We start from the raw sequence: 23,582 nt of genomic DNA on the forward strand, positions 1-23,582 counted from the left end.
TTTTACACGTATGACTGGCATCTATAATCATGCCTGCACAGTTGGCAGACCATTTTCTTCTTCATTCATCATTCATCTTTATTTTGACATTTATGTACCTTAAAAAGGACTATGGAAGAAAATAATTTCTTATTCACAAAGGCCATTATTACCTGTATACAAATCCAACGCTGCACTCTTATAGAATATCAGCTCACGGCATCAGTTTTTTTAGTAAGATATGGTAGTCCTGGATGTTGTCTGTGTACCAATAGTGTGCCCAACCTACTAAATTATATGTATCAATAGGTCAAGATTGTGACAAATAGGCTCGTGGTGAGTAAACTTATTTTTGCTCTGGGAAACCCTTTGTCTTTTTAAAAAAATGGCATTAAAAAACAAAACAAACAACATACCATTTTATTATTTGCACATATAATGTTTTCAAAATTTCGGATAACTGAGAAAGTGTAAAACTACAATAAACATACGAGAGGGGTGCGAGACGAAGTATTGCAAAATGGCAAATGAAATCTAGGGTAGTAAAGAAAATATATGAAAACTACATTGAAGAAAAAAAAAAGATTAATAATAAAGGGACAGTTTTCCTTATCATTCACATGCAGTACAATAAACACTTCCAAGGACTGTCACTTTTACACTGGTATTCCACCATGGACACCTTAGTAGAGTGCATGTGCAAGAGTAGGGCCTCTGCTCCGATATATCTTGTATTTCCTTTTTTACATTCTTCCCTTCAAAGATGGGAAACAGATCCAGGTACACCGGTGATAGAACCACCACCACCACCACCCAAAGGCAGAGCAGCCATGTTGGCCCATTTTATGCACAACCAGCTCAAGCAAATTGGTTCTTCACAACCAAGAGCACCTAGCATCCTGGAGCATGCAAGGTGACTTTTACCACTGAAAGTGTTGGCCTAAAAACCCCAGACTGCAAAGTCTTGTTGGCTAAAAAGCCAGAAATGACTCAAGGTGTCACGTGTGACACAGGAATGCTTGGGTGCTGTGTAGGGGAACCACTATGGTACAGGCCTCACAGAAGCGATCACTGCTCCAGCAGACACAAAGGTCATGAGAGAAAGAAAACAGCATATGAATGTTCATTGACACACTTTCCTTCCCAGGGGGTAACCGGTGGACTCCAGGGCCTGGTGTTTGCACTTAGCGGGAAAAAAGGAAAAAGAAGGGTTGTGTCTCACTACGCACTTGTAGACCCAGAGGTAGACTGACCAAATCCTATGGAAAAGACAGGTTGCTCTAGGTTGTTTGTGCCGGCAGCTTCCTCCTGGCCTATGGACTGGACAAGATACAGTTAGGAGCATCAGGTTTGATCTGAATGATTCAGTTTTCTTCGGGGAGTCCATCCCCGGGACATAATGGGTAGGACATGGAAAGGAAGGATTCAAGGCCCATTTTCATAGCTGGGCATCAGTGAAGCTGCATCGCGTAATTCAAAAGACTGTAGACACCTTGGATCCTGATCAATTCTGACTTGGACACTTTTTATTTTTTTTTAAATATAAACTTATGAAAGGGATTAGTTTAATGGCAGCTGGAGGCAGTAAGCACTTCCCCTCCCATAACTCGGTGTCTCTTTAGCAAGATTTAATAGCCAATTGTTTTTGCCTTTTAATCACTACTTATTAAAAGGCATCAGAATTGCATTTTTAATAATTTATGTTTGAAAAACATATAGGAGCTAACATCGGCACAATAGCATATGTTCCAAATATAGGGCCTCATTATGAAGTTGACGAACCGAAAACCCTGTCCACCAACTTCTCGACAGGGAGGCTGCCGCTTACGCGACGACCTCCCCGCCAATGGTATTATGGACTTCCCACTCGGTAGACGGGCGGAAATCTCAGTTTCTGCCCTTTGGCCTAGCGGGAAGCTGCCTTCAGTATTGTCTCCGTTTTTTAATCGAACCAGAGGCAATGCTGTATGCTGCCAGGTGCACCATCACAATGTTCAATGTCTCCACCAGCAGTTTCATGTCTGTGTTACTGCCATGAAACTGCTGATGGAGAACGCGATCGTAATCCCAAGGGCAATGCTGCCCTGGCAGATTAGGATCGCCGCCACCGCCAGATCGCAGGATCCAGGATCCTGGAAGAGCTGGTGGCCCCCTCGCAACACCGACCACCAGGGTTGTAATATAGCGATCAGACCGCCACCATCCGCGAACCTGGCAGTCCTGAAACCGCCAGGTTTGTAATGACTCCCATAGTGTCATGTCACTAAAGTTGAACCTATAATTTTTGCAGCACGACACTACTTTCAAAAAGGACAAGGCGGTTGGATGACAACCTTTCACTATTTTGGAAGAATTGTACAAAATTCCATGTAGTCAACCAGGGATTCTGAATGTAGGGATCATCATTTTACTAATTTTCAATAAAGAAAAAAACGGTATTGGTTTTACATTTGTGAATGGAAAACCAATATGTCCCCCAGACAAATCTCCAATATTAGTGCATGCATTTCCATTCTATCATTCAGGCAATGCCAAATGTTACAGAATTCTTTTTTTCCCTTTGGTTCCACGTTTGAATCCCTTCTTAGACACAAAATACAAATGTAACATGAAACGTGACATGTTAATGTGCTTTAGTGGTGTTTTGTAATAAAAGCAGACAGAAAGGGTGCTTGCCACATAACTATTTGCCCTACATTAACAAAGATCGTGCCTGCTCACGCCAGCGAGACAAGAGGTCTCTAAAATACCTGCCCAGACACTCATGTAACTACATGTCTCAATTTGCAGTGCTGCTAGTTACACCGCGGATAGTGGACTAAACAAGTTTTTTTTTATTGAATGGCAAAATGTTACATTTGAGATGCAATACTGACTTGGAAATTCTGGTAAAGTTCAAGAATTTCAAAGGAGAGTAAGTCAGAAAAATATAAACATTTTGCTTTTGCATCCCACAGCTCTGTTACACGCCAAAACCACTAAACATATAGGGCCAGATGTATCAAAGGTTTTTACCCATTCTATGTCTATGGGAAAATGTGTTCATACATATATGGCCCTTAATCTCTTGCAATACGGTAGTCGGGCTATTTGTGGTTTACATATGTTACCACAAATTGTGTTACCTGGCACTTCAAAAAGTATTAACAACCAGTCTGTTTTAAAAATGTAAGGCGTGGACAGGAAGAGTAAACTCTGATTAATCTTAATCGCAGTGCACATCCCCTTTACTTGTATCCTTCTTTTGACACTTGAACTATGTAAGGAATACATTTCATAGATACATCAATACTGACGAAGGAAACAGCTAGCACAATGGCAACAAAACATACCTTTTGGCACAGGGTGATGCAGAACACAACAGGATGCAACTATGGGTGCATCCCAGCGTAAATAAAAAAGTAAGGAAACAGAACTAACTTATCGTTTAGCACCTTTATACCACAGGGCATATTACTCCTGTTTAGACTGAAGCCTACCAGACAGCACAGCTCCCTGGTTTGCTAATGACATCTTGGGGACATTTGAGAAAGAAAAAAAAAAAAACTTTCCTGGGGATGCATCCGCCCACTGCTTACCATTAACTTTGTGGTTTGTAACTCATATTTGCTTGCTTTCCATTTGCTGGCTCTATTTGTTTTAGGCCATCAAGGTTCAGTTCGCCCTTTGCAGTGCCCAAACCCTATTTGCTGTATTCTTCCACCAGTACTGGATTTGTGTAAACAGGCCTTTAAATTCTTGTTCTTATCTTGTCACATTTGCTATGCATTCAAGGACAGAGGTCAAATGTCGGGCTCGGTCTTCCAGGAAGCTTGGTGTTTACTTTTCTTTCTCTGACTTTAAAGTGAGAGGATTTATATGACCATCACGTTGGCTACTGAGGGTGTGTTTGAGGGAGGCTGTACAATGTTTTTTGACTAGCACAACAACATTTAATTTGAACGAACTGTGCAGATATTTTAGAATATATCAGAATTAGAAAAGCACAAATGAAGCACATTTTGGTGATTCTGAAGTGTGTCTGAATATTTTAATACAATCAAAACAAATCAATACACTAAATGATGACATTTACACACATTATCCTTTGTGCACTGTATACTTTTATCAGTAAAACTGAATGTCTGTGCAAATGTAATGGTAATTTCAATTGAAGATGTGTAGTCACTAATGCCAGTGCACTATCAGACCAGGCATATTCCACTTTACCCCACTCCACACTGCACTCTAATCTGCATGACTCCACTCTACGCCACTTCACTCTGTGCCAATGGTTTTACAGCATAAATCTCTACTATACACCATTCTCTTTGCTACTGTACTCTACACCACTCCACTCTGTGCTACTCTCTCTGCCACTATTCTGCACTCTATGCTAATGCACTATACTCTGTACTATTCCACTCAATGCCAGTGCCCTCTATGTCAATCCATTCTCTGCCACACTAAGCTAACCTGCACTCTACTTCACTCTACTCTACTGTGTACCACTCCACTCTAAATCAATCTACTCAACACCACTCCACTCTACTGTACACTACTGCACTCTGCAACAGTCTACTCTGCATCACTGAACTCTACACTACTGCACTCTACTCTGTACCATTTCACTCTATGCCATGCTAAAACACTGCCCTACCTGCCACTGAACTCTATGCCACTCTTCTTGGCATCACTGCACTCTATTCCACTGCATTGTACACCACTCTATTCTACATCATTCCACCCTATGCCGCTGCACTCTACACCAATCCAAATCCACCATAATCTACTCTGCATCCTACTAAACTGTACTCTACCTTGGAATAATCAACTATGCCAATACACTTTACGTCACTGTATTCCACTCTGCGCCATTATACTCAATGCACCTGCATTCTACTCTGAGCCACTCAATGCAACTCTATCCTACACCTCTGCACTCAACGTCAATTTCCTCTATACCACTTTACTCAAAAGCAATACACACTACACTCTAATCAATGGCGCACCACTGACCTCTATGACACTGCACTCTACACTTCTCTACTTTTCCCTACACCACTCCACACCAGTGCACTCTACCCTACTCCACACCATTCTATTCTATTCCTGTACTCTACATCACCACTCTCTACCCTGCACCCCTCCACTCTACAACACTTCACTATTCTGAAACAATCTACTTTATGCCAATCTACTCTAGGACACTGCACTCTAGGACACTCTACTCCACTCTGCGCCCCACCACACCACATGACTCCATGTTGTACCACTCTCAGCCACTGCACTCTGCACCCCTTCACTCTGCACCACACTTTACGCCACTGAACTGTACAACATTATATGCCGCTGTACTCTATTCTACTTTGCACCACTCTTCTCTAAGCTAGGGCTTTCTGCGCCCCTCTACTCTGCGTCCCTCCTCTCTGCAAGACTGCACTCGCCGCCATTGAATGGAACGCCACTTTGCTCCACAGTACGTTACACCACTGCTCTCTGCATGATTCTACTCTGCGCCACTGCATTCTGCACCAATCTATTCTGCAGCACTGCACAAGACTATATCCTACTCAACTCTACGCAACTTTACATTACTGCACTCTACAACACTGCACTCTCTGCCAATAAACTCTACACTACTCTACTCTGTACCACTCCACTCTACTGCACCCTATGCCAATGTACTCTGCTCTACACATCTGCACTATACCCTGAACCACTCCATGCTGCTTCACTCTACTCTAAAACAATCTACTCTACATCACTGCACTCTAATCTGCACCACACTACTCTATGCCAATGCACTCTACACCACTTTACTCAAAACCAATGCATTCTATGCCTGTATACTCGGCACTGTTGGACTTTGCACTACTTTACTCTAGGCCACTCTACGATAATTCACTCTGATGCTCTACTCCATTAAATTCTACGATACTCCGCTCTATGGTACTCTACGACCCTCTTTTTCACTCCACTCAGTCATTCCACTCTCCTACACTATTCCACTCTATTCCACTCATCTACGATAATCTACTCCACTTTAAACCCTTCAGCACTTTACTCCACTCTACACAACACCATCTATGCCAATCCACACTCCTCTACACCACTCTATGACACTCTATGTTACTACACTCTACACCACCCAACTCTACTCCATTCCATGACACTCTACTCCCTCCATGGCACTCCACTCAGCTCTATTCTACACCACACCACTTTCCTTAATCCCACTAACTTTTAGCCATGCTGATTAGCAGCCACAATGATGTACAACATGCTTAAAACATACTGGCAAAGCCAATAGCTCTTGCATATCCGAGACCTATTGGCTTTGCCAATGCTTGTTTTAAATCAGCCAGTCATACTGTCATCATGAGTGACCCCTTGAAACACCACATCAAAACATTCCACGACCTTTCAGGACCATCAACCAATCTCATTCAATGGCCCATATTCAGAAGTCCTTCTGGTGACCTTTCTATTTGATCCTACTAACATATGTCTCTGAAGCTCTTCAGGATGCTCTTTATTTGACTTCCTAGCTATCCTGCCCCAAACACCCACATTACCCTACAAACAGGATTCCACAAAACACAGAACTGAAAATTCCTCAACTTGATTACCACACTTCATTGCAACCTATTCTCACCAATTGTCACTTGTCTTGATCTCTCATTCACCTCCTAATTATGAATGCTAACACTTTCCTATCCACAGGGACTCCTTTAAACTAGTTTACTCTTCATTTTACTGCTCTATTCATGAATAACTGGTATTTTGGTGATCGAAGGCCCACGTAGCTACACATTGCCCCGTGGGTGTCGCCCCTCCCCGCATGGCTCTGTTCGTACCTTGTTTTCAATATGCAGTGCTTCCCTTGGTACAGGGCTACCCTCATTTGATTTTTCCCATCACTTCTTCATCCCATTTTTCTCCTTTGGGGCCTCGGTGGCCTCCAGCATCTGACATTAGATAGTACTGGGGGGCTTCTGCTCATCCTAGCCAAACCATCACAGAACTGAATGCAACCCTTGTCTTATCCCAGTTCCCAAAAAACCTTCTCCGACATGCACCCTTGGTGCTTTACTCGACTGTGAGAGGAGTTTCAGCTCTTCCATTTTGAGGATTCCCACCACATTGCCAAAGCAAGGCCCTCTCCAACTTTCCATTTAACCAAACCCTTGAGCAATTCACTAGTGATTCAAAAGCTCCAGAACGGTTGGAGCATTAAAGGTAGCTTCCTCCCCCCTCGTCGACTTTTCCTTCCAGCCACTCAAGTCCTTAACTTCACCAGCAGAAGGCTCTTGAACCCTGATTTGTCCATATATACTTCCAGCTTCAGTCACCAGACTGGTTCACTAGCAGCACAAAATGTGGCGCTTTTCGAATTACTTACCCTGAAATGCAAATAAATCCATGGTGTGCCTCCCCTCTGTACTCCTTTAAGAAGCCTACGCTTCCATGCATTCCATCTCTTCGTACCCCAATGTTGTAGCATGCCCGATCCAGGGTCTAGTCATTATCTCTCTCGCTCCCTACCCTGGAATGGACTTTCCATTTAATCTGGTGCTGCTGAAATAATATATATTCAAAGAAGGTCTCAGAGACAACCTCTTCCTGTTACAAGGCACTCACTGCTTTCCACTCACTCCACAATTCAAAAACTCACAGCACTCTACTTGCTTGTCTTCCACTTTTCCCTGCCTCCGGCAACGCATGCCAAATCCTGCACTCACACATCGGTGCTCGTCTAATCTTGTGTGATCTGGTATGCACAGACACCGGTTCTTCCATAAATAGTCATATACATTAATAAACATATAATGCATTCACGTTGCCTTATGCCCCATCTTGTGGTGCACCATCCATTTACATTTTTGTGCAGCAATAAGTGCTACCTGACCTGCTGCATGTCTTTCGCATCTAGTCCGCTGATGGGATCGGGTGGGCACTCATCAGTCCCTCTTTAGGGAAAAAAGTGTTACAGCTGGAACCATTCTTGAGCATGGAAAGTAGAATGTATACAAGCCATACTTTACAGAGATCCCTATTTTTGTGAAGAGCAAATTTCCTGGTTCACATTGGAGAATTAGGTACCATCACTGCCTAAATACGCCGAATGTGATTCTCATCATATAATGAGGTGCACCTGTGTATGGAGCAATACTTTGTGAATCTCAAACTAATCTGTGCATCTTCCACGGCATCCAAACCGCTCTTTCAAAGTTTGTCTTGGGCGCACCCTTTCAAAGTTTCTGAAACACAGCAAAAAGTGAGGCAACATCTTCTTTACAGGAGAACCTGCTCACCAGAAGACAATGCTCACCTTGAATCAAGGTGTGGCATTAGCTAAAAAGCGTTGCAGAATTAAAAACCTGTTTTCCCTGTTAGTCAAGTGCGAAAGAATCCCCCCGCATTCCCAAGATCTTAAAGAACATCGTGGGCAGGCAGCTAACCCTGCACATGGTGGCGGCTTCTCCATTGGTATCACCAGCAGGACAGGAGATTGAGTCGGTTACACGGCATCAGAGGCAGAGATGGAGCGCCTTGGTACGTAAGCATACATCCATCCATCCATCAACGCTCACAGAAGGCCTCCGAATCTGAAGTACCAAGGCAATCGTCACTGGAAGTGTGCCAGCATTTTGAAACAATTCAAAATGTCGGAAAGGACATCCTGTGTCCCTGGAAGTCAGCTGAGGGAAGGGACTCGAGTGACAAATCTAGCAGCATCCGCTCTAAAAATATACATCATACATGGGCTGTGGAGCTAAATCCGGGCTCTGGGCTGCACTCTATTACGTGGGTGTTGGGATCCCTGTGCCGGTGGTAAAAAGACCCAGCATTACAACTGAACGAGCTCTGGGAGTTGGACAGTTCAAAGTATGATTTGGTAAACATGGTCCTTCGCTTGTACCCCAAGATTACTTTACAATTAGACAAGGGTTTGAAAGAATGCAAGTATCCCTTCTTGCTTAAGTTCTCCTGTTGAATTGGGGAAGAGGGTATAGAATGTTTGTCACGTGAAACCTGGTTACTAAATGGCATCCCTTGAACATCACACGCAGTAAGGTGCTCACAAAACACCAGTCATGAACACAAAGGGCTCTGCGGTAGCAGATTGCACAACTCTATGTCCCAGAATGGCTTAGTAAGTTAGTTGCCACTTATTCAATCCCTTAGGGAACTCTATGCCATCTGCGTTAACTTTCCTGTTTGTCCAACAGCTGCTTAGGCTCATTACTTTGGTCTGTTTGCTATGATATCAGCCACTGCAGACCATTACCGCCCCCTCCGCCTTCCTCATCCCAGTTCTTACACGTTGTAGGTAGCATCATACTGCAAAGAAGAGCTCAAAACACATCCTACTGGTTCCTAGGTGTGGCTGGTCGTCTTCCTCACAGTCATGTGAAGGGACCAAGGACAGTACATTTTCTGTACTATGAAGCCCACTCCCTGGCTCGTCACCTGCGGACAAAGTCAGATGGGAGGGAAGACAAAGGAGTGTGACGAGGACGAATATCCGTAAGTAATCCGGTCATTACCTCATCCTCTGGCTGTACCAGACCTTAGGAACCGAGGGCCCGGTTCACAAAGAGAAACGCACCTGGCTGAGTAGTGCACTTTACAAATTCCTTGATTGATTGTGTAAATTCATGGGTTCTTTTTGTAGTCACAAAGTATGAACTAATAGAAAGTTTACAACTGCAGAGACTCCGCATTTGGGGCGGAGAACTCAGCACATGAAAAGACAGGTCTGTCCTATCTATTTAGCTGCAGAGTTCTCAGTACAGACTACGCAGTCCTCGCAGCTGTAAAATTAGCCTTAACTCGTACTGTGACAACAAAAAACCCATGAATTTACACAAACGTCTAAGTTTACCTTTGTGAATCAGACCCAGAGTATCCACCAAAGCAAACAGCACTCAATCATAGGCAAGCTGAAGAGGGGCAACAACACTCAAACCTTCAGTGACAACCAGAAGGAAGAACCAGATGCAGGCAGGATGAAGCAAGCCAGCAACCACAACAGAAGACCTGCACACGTGAAAGAAAAGACACGTAGGAGGACGGAGGGGCCCAAGTGCTGCATATCAATCGTGTCACATCGAGGCGCTCCTTGTGATGAGGAAGACTATGATTCAGAGTAATGAAGATTATTCTATGTGATCAGGCACCTCAAGAAAGGAGTGCTGGGCGCTAATGCCACATGTAAAAACACTCTGCGTGTTCTCGGGGAGCCTTGTAACACTCTTTATAGACTGTGAAACATGGATTTGTTTCAGCAATTACAAGGCTCTGCTCTTAAAACGCCACTTGAGTAAGTCCTGAACAAACAAGCTGGGAAGCATGGCATCCGCCGTGGCATCAGCAGGGCATGAAGAATCCCAGCGTCTATGCAGTAAAGTCTTACTTGGTTCCACCATGAAGTGAGAGACCCAGGAAGAAACACTAGCGATTTCTTCGTTGTGCCATGTTTCACTGCAGCTGTGACCAGAGAGAAGAACCTTAGAAAGTAACATACGCTATTGTCACTGAGGGTTATTATTCTTAGCCACTAATTAAACTACCTGAAGGGTAAACTATAAAACGATCCAAAACTGTATGTAAAGGTGAACACGCTGCATGCAAGTGACACGGCTGCACAAACAACTGCTCATGAACAGAAAAATACAAACACTGACAATCACTGCTTAAAACAAGAGATCGAGCAGCAAACAATATAGCTATTGGTACCTGCACGTTGAAAGGTAGTATAATTCTACAAGTGCTGACAGCTCATTTAAAGTACTTTCGCACTGCAAGAAATGTACTTGGCAAGGGATGTGGAATGGCAACCGGAGACGATTCATGTGCTCTTGTGCAATATTCACGACAATATCACTGTGGGAAGACTTCGGAGGAAAATCAAAGATCGCTACAAATGTGTCCTTGCCTCACCTTCAGATAACGTCAGAAGAGTTACTCTCAGGAAGCGAGGTCCAAGCAAACAACTCACACAGCAATACCACAAAAAGAAAAACAAGCACCTGAAACCCACATTCAGAAAAAAGGATAGATTTATGAGACAAACAGAAAGCAGAAGAAAAACGATCAAGGGAATGTGTAGAAATATAGTCTATAGAGCAAAAATGATCTCTTAAGACTTTGTGCTTCAAATGGGTTCATTATAAAACATAAGTCTAACAACCACGTAAAAGGTTCTGTTTTGGATAGAATGACCCTAAAGACTATCAAAAACGTTTCAAATTGAATATCTAGTAAAACGTAGCTCCAGAAATAGTGTTGCAAGGCCTATGGTCACACGTTCGAGTCAGGTGGAAAGTCAGTTCTTTGGTAGGTATATGTTAGCTCTCTGTGGTGATGTTGTGTGCTTTCAGATTGTTAGGCTGAAGTGGTTGTTCATTGACCAGGTGAATATAATACCGTGGATAAAGAACAGAAGGTGGCTGGGATTTAGATGCTCTCAACTGGTCACCAATTTGTCAGGTCGCAGATACATCACAAGTCCTTCACAAAGGCACTAATAGGCATTAAACGTACAGTAGTGCTGTTGTACAGTCTTCGACTTTGCCATGCTCATTATATCCCACAGTTAGAGCACATATTTCTTCCCGTTGTTATTTCGATCTACCGGCAGAAACGTTGTGCTAAGCAGCGGATACTTCACCCCACTGATCTCAAGTGTGGGTTGTGGCGGTGGGCAATTCAACTCTTGTGGTTCTGTTCTGTCTAGGCACCCTGGCAGTGCTGGGAAAGGCTTCCACTTTTTATCCTGGGAAAATTCAAGGTCCAGCTATGCTGTTGCCAAAAGACTCTACATAGTGGAAAGTTATTTGATTCCAAATCATGGTATTCCTAGCGGAAAGCGCACACGTAATAACCTATCTTTAACCTAACTGACATCCACTTTCATAGCAAAGTGACCTGCTTCAAGCCACTGAAGTCTAATATGTGAATCCCTGTAATTTCAAGACGCCATCCAGCTCAATTTTTTGCCAGAACTCCCTGTCCCGAAGTTCTCAGTCTCCCATTACTTCAAAGGAACTCAAGTTATAAAGCTGAGCGAGAGGGGACTCCTCATGTAAGGCTTGGAGTGCAAGACACTGGCCTTCAAGAGAATAAAATGAGACTTTAAAATTGCCAACTCTGAGCACTGTATCTACATGGACTGCTCAACATCTGGCTATACTATCCAGTCCCAAGCTTTTCTTCTCATTGGCTTTGAGTTTCCTCTTACCTGTGTTTAGCACAATGACTGCAGAGTCCAGCTGCCTTGTTTGAAACCAAGGTCAATGTGATCAGTCAGCGTCTCTAGAGATGATGCCTCTACAAAGTATTATCTTGTAAGCGAGTATCTGCTGAAGAGGAAGAGTGATAACGAACATCCAGGGGTTACAACCCGGGCAGGTGATATACGAGAACCCATTGTCACCTGTGAGCCTTCGAGACAAATTTCGAGACGATAATTACAGGTCCTTCTCTACAGTTCTCACACTCCCACCTTCTGCTGTAGTCCAATGATAAATGTGCATCGAATTACAGATCAATCCTGCTGCAGTTACTATGCGGCGTTAAAGGCACTATGTGCTATACATTAGGAGCTTGGTGCTGCAAGCAAACCATGTTTCCCTGTTGGGTTGGCTGTGATTGGGCATTGGCATCCGCCTCATTAAGGTTAATGACTGATCACCTGGGGTTTCCCCATCTCTCTTCTAGGGCGTATACTCTTTCCCACAGTGAGGTGCTAGTTTACTGGAGCCGTAAGAATGCGTCTGTTTAAAAATACATGGGTAAACTGGAGACAGAGGGTGTTGATCCCAGGTTTTTTGGTTGCAAACCAAGGTGTACCTTTACACCGCACAGAATCTGATTTGACATTTGAGGTACAGAAGTTAGACTTCAAATCTGAAAACCTAGTTCTTTGATACAGAGTGAACTGTACACCCCCCCCCCCCTTCTATATTTAGCTATGAATTATGTTATACATTACTCGAACTAGCTCGCGGGTACAGGTTGCTATTTTTAATGTCGTCACATGCAATGACTCCAAAGGCTTTTTAAATGCAATTGGCATATTTTGTAAAGAATCTAACCCAGCTGGGGTAGTAAACAGTTTGGAACACCGCTGCAATTTGCCACACCATGTCTGTTATGTATTACTCCACTCTACTGGCTTTTCATACCTGGTACAATGGCCTGGTGGGTTTGAGCGCCTGCAGCATACACGTTTCAGTTACAGGGTTTATTCGTACAGAGCCGACAAAGCCTCTCATCCTTCTGAGGGTGACTTAAAATAAACACAATTCAGTTCAGTGTGTGCAATCTACTTTGGGAAAACTAAGACTTTGTCACAGACCCAGCCATTACCTTCAATCTAAAGATTTAAAATGACTGTACATTATTTTGTAAGGAATTCTTTCTACCGGCTGCAAAGTTACTAAACGTTTTCATTGAGCTCTACTTTGGCCTGCGCTTTACACACTAGCCCCAGTTGCCATGCGCTTTCGTTTCAATGGCTCATCCCTCCCTCTCGTGCACATCACATGTGTATTAACAGTGCCAGGTCTCCTGGAAGCTGCCTTAGTCCTCTGTATTAAAAGAGCATGTGTTTAACTAACATGCACATTTGAACGGTCTTCTTCCGCCCAACGATGGGTTATCCATAAAAGGATATAGGAGAGGAAGTAAGCCTTACCATATGCTATATGTCTGCAGCTGGGCTGGCTGTTGTCAAACACAGTAATATACCAGGCCAGTGGCTCACGCATATTTTTATGCAAAAGTCTTGTACAGCACTAAGAGCTCTACAACTTGACATACATAATTCCATGGATGCTTCTGAAGGAAGTTAGTGAAGAGCTAGAACCTCTATGAAGGGGCTGGAGTCCTCGCCTTTCGAAGCCAACGTAACATTTTTTAAGTTCAATTTCAGCAATATTCTTTGATCTAAAAAATTAAGTGTGAACATTTGATTTTAGGATATTCTATATGTTTTATTTTTTTCTGAAGCATTCTGTCAGAAGATGGAATGCTGTAAGGTATTTGTAAGATGAAAAATGCACCACATGCTAGTTGACTTACGACGAAAAGACTCCTCTGGACTACCGTGGAGACTTTAGTTGGCAAGAGTTAAGTGAGAGTGCCAATACCTCACAACACCCATATGAGCCAACAACCAACCAAACATCCACTGATGAGCATCCCTGGGAACTTTTAGGGAATCGGAGAAGCTCTCAGCTAAGGAGGTCTGAGATGGCATTGCCGAAGCACAACTGTGAGTGGCACAAATGCAAAGGACCTCAGCAGAAGTAGCAAGAAAGGGACTGGACAATAGTAGAGTCTATGGGGTAGTAGTGGGACTGGGAGTGCCAGATGACCATTCTCCGATACTGATTTTCACGTATAGGATAGCCGTACTGGAGCAGCATAAAAAGTGAAGATGCATAGCATGAATAGACTACAGTGTGTAATATTTCACCGAGTCTCCCCCTTTACACTTCAATGTCTACTTCCACCTACAAATTACTGAATGAATGACTTTGTGTTTCACTCTGGGCTCAAAAACACTATTACTAAATTTGGACTGCACATGAAAATCTAATTTTCTTTTTTTTGTCGAGCCTTTTTACTGTTTTGATAATGGGGGACACATTCTCCCATACCCACCTCTGACAGTTTTGGTGCATGTGCTTTAGGCAGCTTGTAGCTTCGCACGCTTCCTGTGTCTCCTGGTAGACGTGGACAGAAAGGTAGAATTTGTGCTTCTCACTGAAATCCAGTACTTTTTGCATGAAATTACATATTTCAAAATCATTCATCAATATTATTTCTATACTGCTTCATTTTCTATGACTTTTCGGTGAAGTCTTCATGATCATATAAAAAAGAGTTTTAAGGGGAGCTCTGTCTATCACTGAAATACCCTCTATAACCAACTACTGCTAAATAAGTTATACAACACAGAGACATTATTCCTCATGTGTAACCTTCACGATCTTTGTTACTTTGCACCTTTAAACGTTCGAAACAATTTTGAATTATTTATATTTTAGCCCTAAGGGGCACTCCATGAGAGGGCAGTCATCGGGACATGATGCATCTTCTTGGGAATCATGAGAGCTAAGTGTCTGCTAACACGTTTCCAAAGAATGTAAGGCTTTGTTTCAGAATTCACATTTTCTACTAGCAAATTTAGCATATTTTCTAGAAGTCAACGAACTATTTTCCAGAGCTTTATCACCATTAGCTAGCTGCGTGGTTTCATCAATGTCACTTTCACTGCTTTCTTTAAGCGCCCAATCCCACTGAACAGGAAGGGATTCAAACTTTGGTTGTATTGTATAATAATTTGAACTCAACTATACCTTTCAGGGGAAGAAATAGATTTTACTCATATCTAAACATCTGGGTCAATATCGGAAAGAGCTTAGGCCCTGGTTACAATTTTCTGGAGTGCTCTACTGCCATGACTTCACACTCAGTTTTGTATCCCGGAGCACCTTGCTACTGAATATACCCTGTGCAGCAGCGCTGCTCTTACAAACTATTTATTCTAGACTGATCAGAGAGATTATGAATAGTTACAAGGCTCAGGCCTCAGACTCCATAGTTCATGTATCCTTCAAGGCATGGACTACCTTGCACCATCAGCACTCTGCTTTACAACTTCCTACTTTCTTCCAAAATGTCGGTTCAGAATACGGTCATAATGGAATTTTCCTTTCCATTCTGCTAATGACCAATCCACCCAACAACAGGTCCATCTCCAATGCATTGATCTGGTTAGTCATCCAGGGCTTCTTCCTGGCCAAAAATGCTATGCCTGCTTCTTCTGAATGCTCACCAGAACATCTAGGGAATCTGCCTCTTCGGCTTGGCAGACCAGCAGTTTTGAACTATTCGCATCTTCATGGTGCATGCGTTGCCACCATACACACTCTCGCATGGAACGGGACTATGAATTCACGCAGCTTCTGCTTTGCCTGCCTCTGCTTGAGCCACTTAATCCACAGTAACCAGTCGGATGAAATACATTATCTTCATTTGTTGCAATAGGACAAATAAAATACTGATTATGGGATACTTCTTGCAGAAAGTCTGAATGCCCGGTTGGAAAAGGTTCACACCAAAGGTATATTTAACTGAAGCTCACACAAATACACACAGGTGGATGTCTGTCAGCAATTTCAGCACAGTTAGAATAGCAATGAAAGTAAGTGTCCTGATGAAGGAGACACCTAATGCGAAACATGGAGAAGTACCAACACATCGACAGATATGATGGGCCATTAAACATGTTACAATTATTTTTTATCTTCCTGATTCATGGAAATAGTCGCAGGCAACAGATAACGAGTGTAATAACAAAAGTGTTGATTTAGTCCCAAAGTATTTTGGTATTTTCACCTTGTGACTGATGTAATGTTAATAGGGTGACTCTAGGCTCCTAATAGAAAAATACTTAAGTGTATTTGAAATGTTTCTGAATAGAAATGGCTGGTTAAGTGAACTGAAAAAGGAAATATATAGGTTTTATAAACAATTGTTTCATTATTGCTTCTTGTGCCGTGTGCTTGTAGCATGCCTAGTAACATCACATGATAAGTAAACTAAACACTTTGTAGAGATGTGACATGGTAAACGTTTTAGGAGGCCACCATTACAAGCTCAACAGTTCCAAAAAAATCCGAGATCTTTCTCAACAACTGGGTCGGAGAACTTGGCTCTCCATCACCAAACTTAGAACAAGCCAGGAACCTGGGGTTATCATGGACTCCAATCTAACTCGTATCATAAATAAATCAAGATACCTCTGTTACATATTCCTATCTCATGGATTTTCACAGTAAATCCAAGACAGCGTCTCCCTAGAACCTTTGCACCAGGACCACTGCAGACCAATGGAATACATCTTGGAGTATCTCACTAATGCTCTTAAACTCCAGGAAATCCAAAATGCGGCTGCCAGATAGCTACTCAACCTTCCATTGAGAACCCGTGTGATGACCACTTCTCTCTCCCTAATCCGGCTCCCAGCAGCCAGACAAATCACATTTACAGCAACGTGCATAGCTCACCAAACAATGTATGGGACTGGACCATTCTTCCACCAAGAGCCCCAGATTTAGTTCTGCAATAGATCTCTACGATCAAAGGTCACCTGGCTACGGTCAGTGCCTCCATTCAAAAAGACAATGGGAGGATTTCTTCTCCCTCTAGTCTGCCAAACTGTAATAAACATTGCCTACTCAAAAAGGAGAACGGATAACCATCTCCAGTTCCTGAAAGCATTAAAAATAATTGCTCTTGCCAACACACAATACTCAGAGTGTGAACTATGCAAATAAATTGATAAGTAGGTATGCAATGCAGGTCCTATCCGCAAACTTTTTGCAGCATTATATGCATAGATGCTGCGCCTGCAGCACTCTCTGCATCGTATTTGGAACGTGTCTCTAAACCTCACTCCCCTAACTCCTCCCATTCCACAACCAAAGCCCTGCCAATCCTACACTCCAGAAGAGAGCCTGTGTATACAGACGCAACTCGTAGTGATCGCCTGCCTCGTCAGGGGTGCCAAGTGCTACAAAATTGTGCCGGTGCGACAGAGTCAGAATGTGAGGAGCAGCTTGGTCGCCGGCATCGTCACGTGTTCGGCGGGGACTGGAAGCCTTCGTGTACAACATCCCGAGACAAATGGAGCAGAGATGCCCACTCGGCCGTGCAAACCGTTTCATTGGTGGCGCTAAAAAATGTTTTCAGCTATGCCATCAAGAAACCCAAACTTTACCCCGGAGGCATCACCGCAGTGTGCACCCGACACTGCACACCGGAGACGGTGCATGCATGAGTGGCACATGCCTCCTATGCTGGCTGAGAGGCTTAACATGAACTGTAATGCAGGCGGAGGGGGTCACCTTGTCACGAGAGTGGAATTAAGGGATGAGTGATGTATTAAAGGGAGAACAACTGAAAACATTTGTGCGTTGGAAACTTGCTTTTTCCGAGACAGATCTGTTTTTTTAGAAGGTCATGTGTGTAGATACAGGTTTGCCAAACCACCGAATACTAAACACAGATGTGCCTGAAAGTCTGTAAATCAGCAGACAGTCCACCGCGTCGTACAAGGGGCGGATTTTAGGTACCCCTGCATCCACTAACTTAATACATTACTTGGCAGGGTGAATCGTGTAACGCGCGCACTTGTGGCTAACTGGCCAGTTTAGACAGGGTCAGGAGGGAGACTGCCCCTGAGGCAGACTTCCAGTTTAAATAGACGTGAGTTCTGAAAGAATACTTTGTCTGGAAACGCAGTGGGAACGAAAGCCCGCAGTGCAGCATGTGAAAGGAGAGAGTATTCAAGGCCACCGAAAAGCGAGGACAGGGGATCCTGCAGTCTTTCACAAGAACTACAAGCCCAAACTGCGTGATATGCTTCATGGGGCGAGGGCGTGTCTTCCTACCGCGCGCAAAGAACGAAATCTTGGGTCTGGAAACGTCGAGGCGCTAGCTACAGGAAGTCAACTGGTGTTCGCACCTGGGTTGAAGTGTAAAGTGCGCAGAACCGATACACCGGGCAGCATGCAGTCGCGCCTCTTTACATGTCGAGGTTGCATCCGGGATTCCAGATACCGACAGATGAGAGCAATGTATCCCCTTTGCATGCACCAGATGAAGGGTTTGGAGAGTTGCATCAGAGCAAGGGACAGAGAGGTGACACGAAGGTTGAATGGCGCCGACTGCGGGGTATTTCTGAGCTGCTACTCCAGCCCCGGTGGGAGCAGCTACCTGCAGACAGGGCTCACACTGTGTGCAGCTGCAGTGCGACCCCCTCACCCCCAACTCCCACAGACACACACACCCTGGCAATGCGGGGCTCAGCACCTTCCCTGCCCGGGCGTCTTCGGCGCTTGAAGCGCAAAGGTAAGCTGCCCCCCTGGACCCGCGCCCGTAGCCCCTACCTGTGACCGGCACTGCGCCCGGCCCCACCTCCCCCGCTGCCAGGGCAGGGAGAACTCCCTGCCTTCTCCTCTCCCCGCCGGGGGCGCAGGGGGACAGACATCGCGCAGCCGAAAGCCCGCCGGCTGCTCCCCTCAGAGCTCGGCCGCCTCAGAGCTCCCCTCTCCCTCGGAGCTCGGCCGTCCTCAGAGCACCGAGCTCTGACATCACCGAGGGCAGCGCAGGGAGCTGCAGGCACTGCACCAGAGCGCAGGCAGGGGGAGCAGGACAGTGCGCACTGCCCGTCCTTCCGCAGGGCTCGAGGACACGGTCTGTGCCTCCAGGCAAGGTGCACCCCCAGCATTCCATCACTGCCTCAGCCTGTGACCCGGAACCGAACTGGTACTGCCCCTGCCTGCCTCTCATCCCTCAGTCTGTATACCGTGCCCGGTGCCATACATACTCAGACCACCACCACTCGCTGCTTCGGCCTGCGTTACACCCCTATATCCCCCACCTGCACCCCCTCTCGCCACTGCCTGCACGCAGCCCTCCCTGCTAGAATCCAATCCTACGTTAACCTTGATGCACACTGTACTTGTATAAGATATCTGCAGTTCACATGACCCTTCTCCACACATGGACATCGTCCGCACTTAGGTTCTACGGCCCTGATATTGTAGATCTTCCTGTATGACCACTCTAATAATTAATTTAATATTTGGAACTGATAATTATTTATTGGTCTGTTGTGCCCATCAGTTATTGCATGATTACCTGCCTGGGACCATAACAAAGTGCCCAAGGGGCCGTATTACACAAAGTGCCCCGGAGGCGACACAGGCGTTTGCGCCCGCTTTGCGAGCCCCCCAGGGCCCTGTGATATTACGGAAGGGGCCGTAGACGATTGAGCAGCACCTTCTGTGATACAGATAGTGATGGCGCACATATAGCGCCAGCATTGAAGGACGTTCCTACATTTACATAAGGGGGTGTGGCCCCATGCAAATGAGGAAATATCTTTGCCTCTGCACCCGTGCCATATTATAGATGCAAAGACAAAGAAGCCATGAGCAGGCGTACTGACAGTGTGCCACAAAAAGGTGGTGCACTTTTAGTGTGCCGCCGTATGGCAGCATTCTCGAGGGGGGCAAAGGGAGCTCTATGGATTCACCCACACAGACATCCCTTTGCAGGTGGGTGCAATCACTCACTACACCCACCTGCAAGGGGGTCACCCCTCTTAAAAGTACAGGCAGTTTGCCACCTGCACAGTGAAATACGGAGAGGCTGCTTCCAGTCGCGGCTGGTGACTTGGAAAAGTGATGGGGTGGGGAGCTTACCTGAACCTCGCCCCGCTCTTCACTGCACTGCAGGCTCCCAGCCTGCCCTGCGGCCAATCATGACGCTGCTCAGAACAGCGTTATGATGGGCGCTCCAACGCAGACTGGGAGCCTTGACCTGCTCTCTACAAACCGGAAAAACAGTGCCAGGTTGGAGAGAGCCCTTGTGCGCATGTGCGTTTGGCCGGCCCGAGACGACCGTCCAAACATACATGCGCACTGACGGGAGTGCTCTGTGCACTCCCCTCACTGCTCGTCACCCACATGGCCCCACCCCCTTAAAAATAAAACAATAACAAACTTAGTTTATTATTGTTTTATTTTTAAAGGTTTTCAGCTCCTGCAGCTGGCAGGCGGACAATGCTCCTCCACCATAGTGGAACAGCCACCCTGACTGCTTCACACCTGCTCTGTATTTCACTCAAAAGCACTGCCTCCAGGGCAGCGCGAGTTCATGACTGCCCAGGGGGATGAGGTTTCATTGTAATAAGGCAAACTCTCCTCGTTTCCGCCGGGTGCACTGTTGAAAGGTGTGCCCGGAGCAAACAAGGAAAATGTGCTACAAAGAGTAATACAGCCCCATAGGCTCAATGGGTCTGTGCGCCTCCATTTTCTCTCCCTGGGGCAGTTTGATTTTACAGAAGGGGTTACAGATGCTTGTGCTGCCCCTTTTCATAATAGAGATCCTTCAGATGCCAAGCGAGCACCGGAGCCATTTCTTGGGTGGTCCCATTTAAAAGAGAGACTGCATTGCCTTTATACCTGCACTACATTACAGGGCGCAGACAAAAAAAGTAAAGAGGCACATGGGCCATGTATCACATAGTGATGCTGGCCGGGCAGGCACATGCACAGTGAAGGACGGCCCAGCAGCTACAGCCAGCCAGTTTGCCTTCCATGGATGCGCTGCTCCCAGTGCAGGCATGAGTTCACCCCAATCCCTACTAATTGACATCACTCTCCAAGCTGCTAAGTATTCAATGCTGTGTCACGCCCACCAGTTATTTCGCCAATACCTGCTTTGTATATTTTTTTCAGTGCTCTTCTATATTTCTCAGACACTGCACAGTAGCAAATTTGATGCATCATGATTCACTTGTACTGCAATCCTCTTTATATCTCTAATAAACACTGCACACTACATTCCTGGGTGCTCAGAAATCATGTGTATTATTAATAAGAGGTAGTTCCTCCTTATGCTGAAACTACAAAATGGAAAACAACCACCTAGCAGAAGTACATTTAGGATCATTGTCGTTCTGAAGGATCAATTTTGGAGAAGAAAAAAGATCATTGACTTTTGTGCACATATATCCAAAACAAGTTGGAATCATAGGTTCAAATATAAATATATATATATAAATAAATAAGCACACGTCACTACACACTATAGCTGAATGAAGCAATATACTTTGCTTCATTCCATTAAAGGTGTATTTAACATAAAGGGCACGATTTGAGACCATCTGGGAGGGAGAGCGGACAAGAATAATAATTTGGAGAATTTTCTCATTTGCTTTCAGTTTCCAAAATTTTAAGCATCACATAAAAAGAAAGCAAAATGCCCAAAGAGAGCAGAACTAAGAAATCTGCGTTTTCTGCAGGAAAACTTATACAGGTTTGGATTTCCCTAACCATAAACCATCCATTCAATAAAAGTCTGCAACACATCGGATGAGACACTCATTTGTGCGTTGTACTTGAGCACTAAGCATTTACTGTGCAGAGTGCAGCAACTGCACAGGTACACAGAGTCTAACACAGGGTGCTCGTCTACAGATCTACTTTTGAACCAAACAAATACGTGCATACACACCAACATTTTTATGAAAGCAGGTGTATGGTCTTTAAAGGGGTCCTCTAGTGAAGAAAAAAAACAATTCCCTTTACCCCGTCTGTCAGCTCCAACTATCACCTACAGTAAATATTCTGCAATCTTCGTTTGTTTCATGATGTCAGCTGGAGTTTTGAGGTGCATTGTGACATCATTCACCGGTTGACCTTTTTAACCCCAACAGCACCAACGAAGCACAATAAAAGTGACACACTTCCATGGTATGTGGGTGTGCCAGTGGTAGGTAGGATGTAGGAGAGTGTGGGGTTCCAGCACTGTGTGGGGCTAACAAATGTCTCACAGTGACTGCTGTGTTCAAGTGCCTTGGGAAGTGGGGTTGGGTACGTGACTGCAAAGGTGTGTGCAGTGGTTCGATAGGGTGTAAGTGGGGTAGTGAGTGAACACATCACAGACCTACACTTCTCCTGGTACTGCTGAAGGAGTGTGTGGAAGGTAGAGTGTGTATGCATGGGGTGGATGTGAAAATGTTAAGGGGACACTGGGTCAGGAGAGGGGCCTTTTTTGTGCACTGAGAGGATGTATGGGAAACAGGCTGGGGTGTAACCTAGGCCCCTGCAGAGCCTGGGGGCCCCAAAACATTACAAGCACCCCCCTGTCAGGGGCCACATTTAGCCCAAAGTCAATGAATATCTGTGAGATGGGAGATTCAGGGGTTCCTTATTTTCTGTGGGGGAAGTGGGGCATCATTTTGAGGTACACCACTGCTTCAGGTGACACATTCGGATGAAAAGATATAGCCCCTCATTTTGACTTTGGTGGACGGAAAAAGCCGTCCACCAAAGTCCCGCAGTCAGGTCACCACCAGTGCAGTGACGTTCCCGAGGCCTCTTATTACGAGTTTCCCGCTCGGTCAGCGGGGGGAAACAGAGCTTCCACCCACTAGCCCAGTGGGAACCAGCCCACAGCATGGACGTCGGCTCATAATTGAGCCGGCGGCAGTGTTGCGGTGTGTAGGGTGCACCAGCATCGATAGCGCTTTTCACTGTCTGCAAAGCAAACAGTGAAAAGTGTGACGAGGCTGGCAATGGGGCCCCTGTACTGCCCATGCAAAGTACATGAGCAGGGCAGGGGCTCCATGGGGCCTCCTGCACCTCGTCTCTGCCAGCATTTACATGGCGGTGCAATGGCCATGTAAACGCAGGCAGGGAGAGGGGTCGTACACGCGTTCGCCACAATCGTAATGTGGAGGCCGGACTGCCACATTGGCGGCAGTCAAACCACCACCAGCACCCTGGCTAGGTTCATAGTGTTGGACTGTGTACAAATGTGCAGTTGGAAAGTAGTTCTGCAGTATAAATGTATAACCTGTAAATCAAGCAAAGCCTCACTGAGTTCTCAATTCTTTAAAACCTACGAGGGGCCTCCCAGTGTTGGTGAAGGAACAGTCTCACTCCTCAGACTGCTTTGGCAGCATTTGTAACCACACAAGTCCCCCTTGTTTCGGCTGCAAGAGGTCCACTTTCTAGCCGGGACCT

At 45.2% G+C, this 23,582-nt stretch overlaps 1 protein-coding gene across 4 annotated transcripts in view; it reads right to left on the bottom strand.

The window, feature by feature from the left end:
* Positions 1 to 23,582, bottom strand: part of PLEKHG1 (pleckstrin homology and RhoGEF domain containing G1) — a 273,088-nt gene that overhangs the window by 226,914 nt on the left and 22,592 nt on the right. Inside the window, exon 1 of one of the 4 annotated variants that reach the window (XM_069234293.1) lies at positions 18,933 to 19,310. The exons of 2 other annotated variants lie outside the window; for them this stretch is intronic. The gene's annotated coding sequence lies outside the window, so the exon portion shown is untranslated. Of the gene's footprint in view, positions 1 to 18,932; positions 19,311 to 23,582 lie in introns of those variants that run through there. One more of the 4 variants, XM_069234294.1, reaches the window with a different exon arrangement.

This window comes from Pleurodeles waltl, chromosome 5, assembly GCF_031143425.1.
Source record: "Pleurodeles waltl isolate 20211129_DDA chromosome 5, aPleWal1.hap1.20221129, whole genome shotgun sequence".
In the NCBI taxonomy this organism is placed as follows: Eukaryota; Metazoa; Chordata; class Amphibia; order Caudata; family Salamandridae; genus Pleurodeles; species Pleurodeles waltl.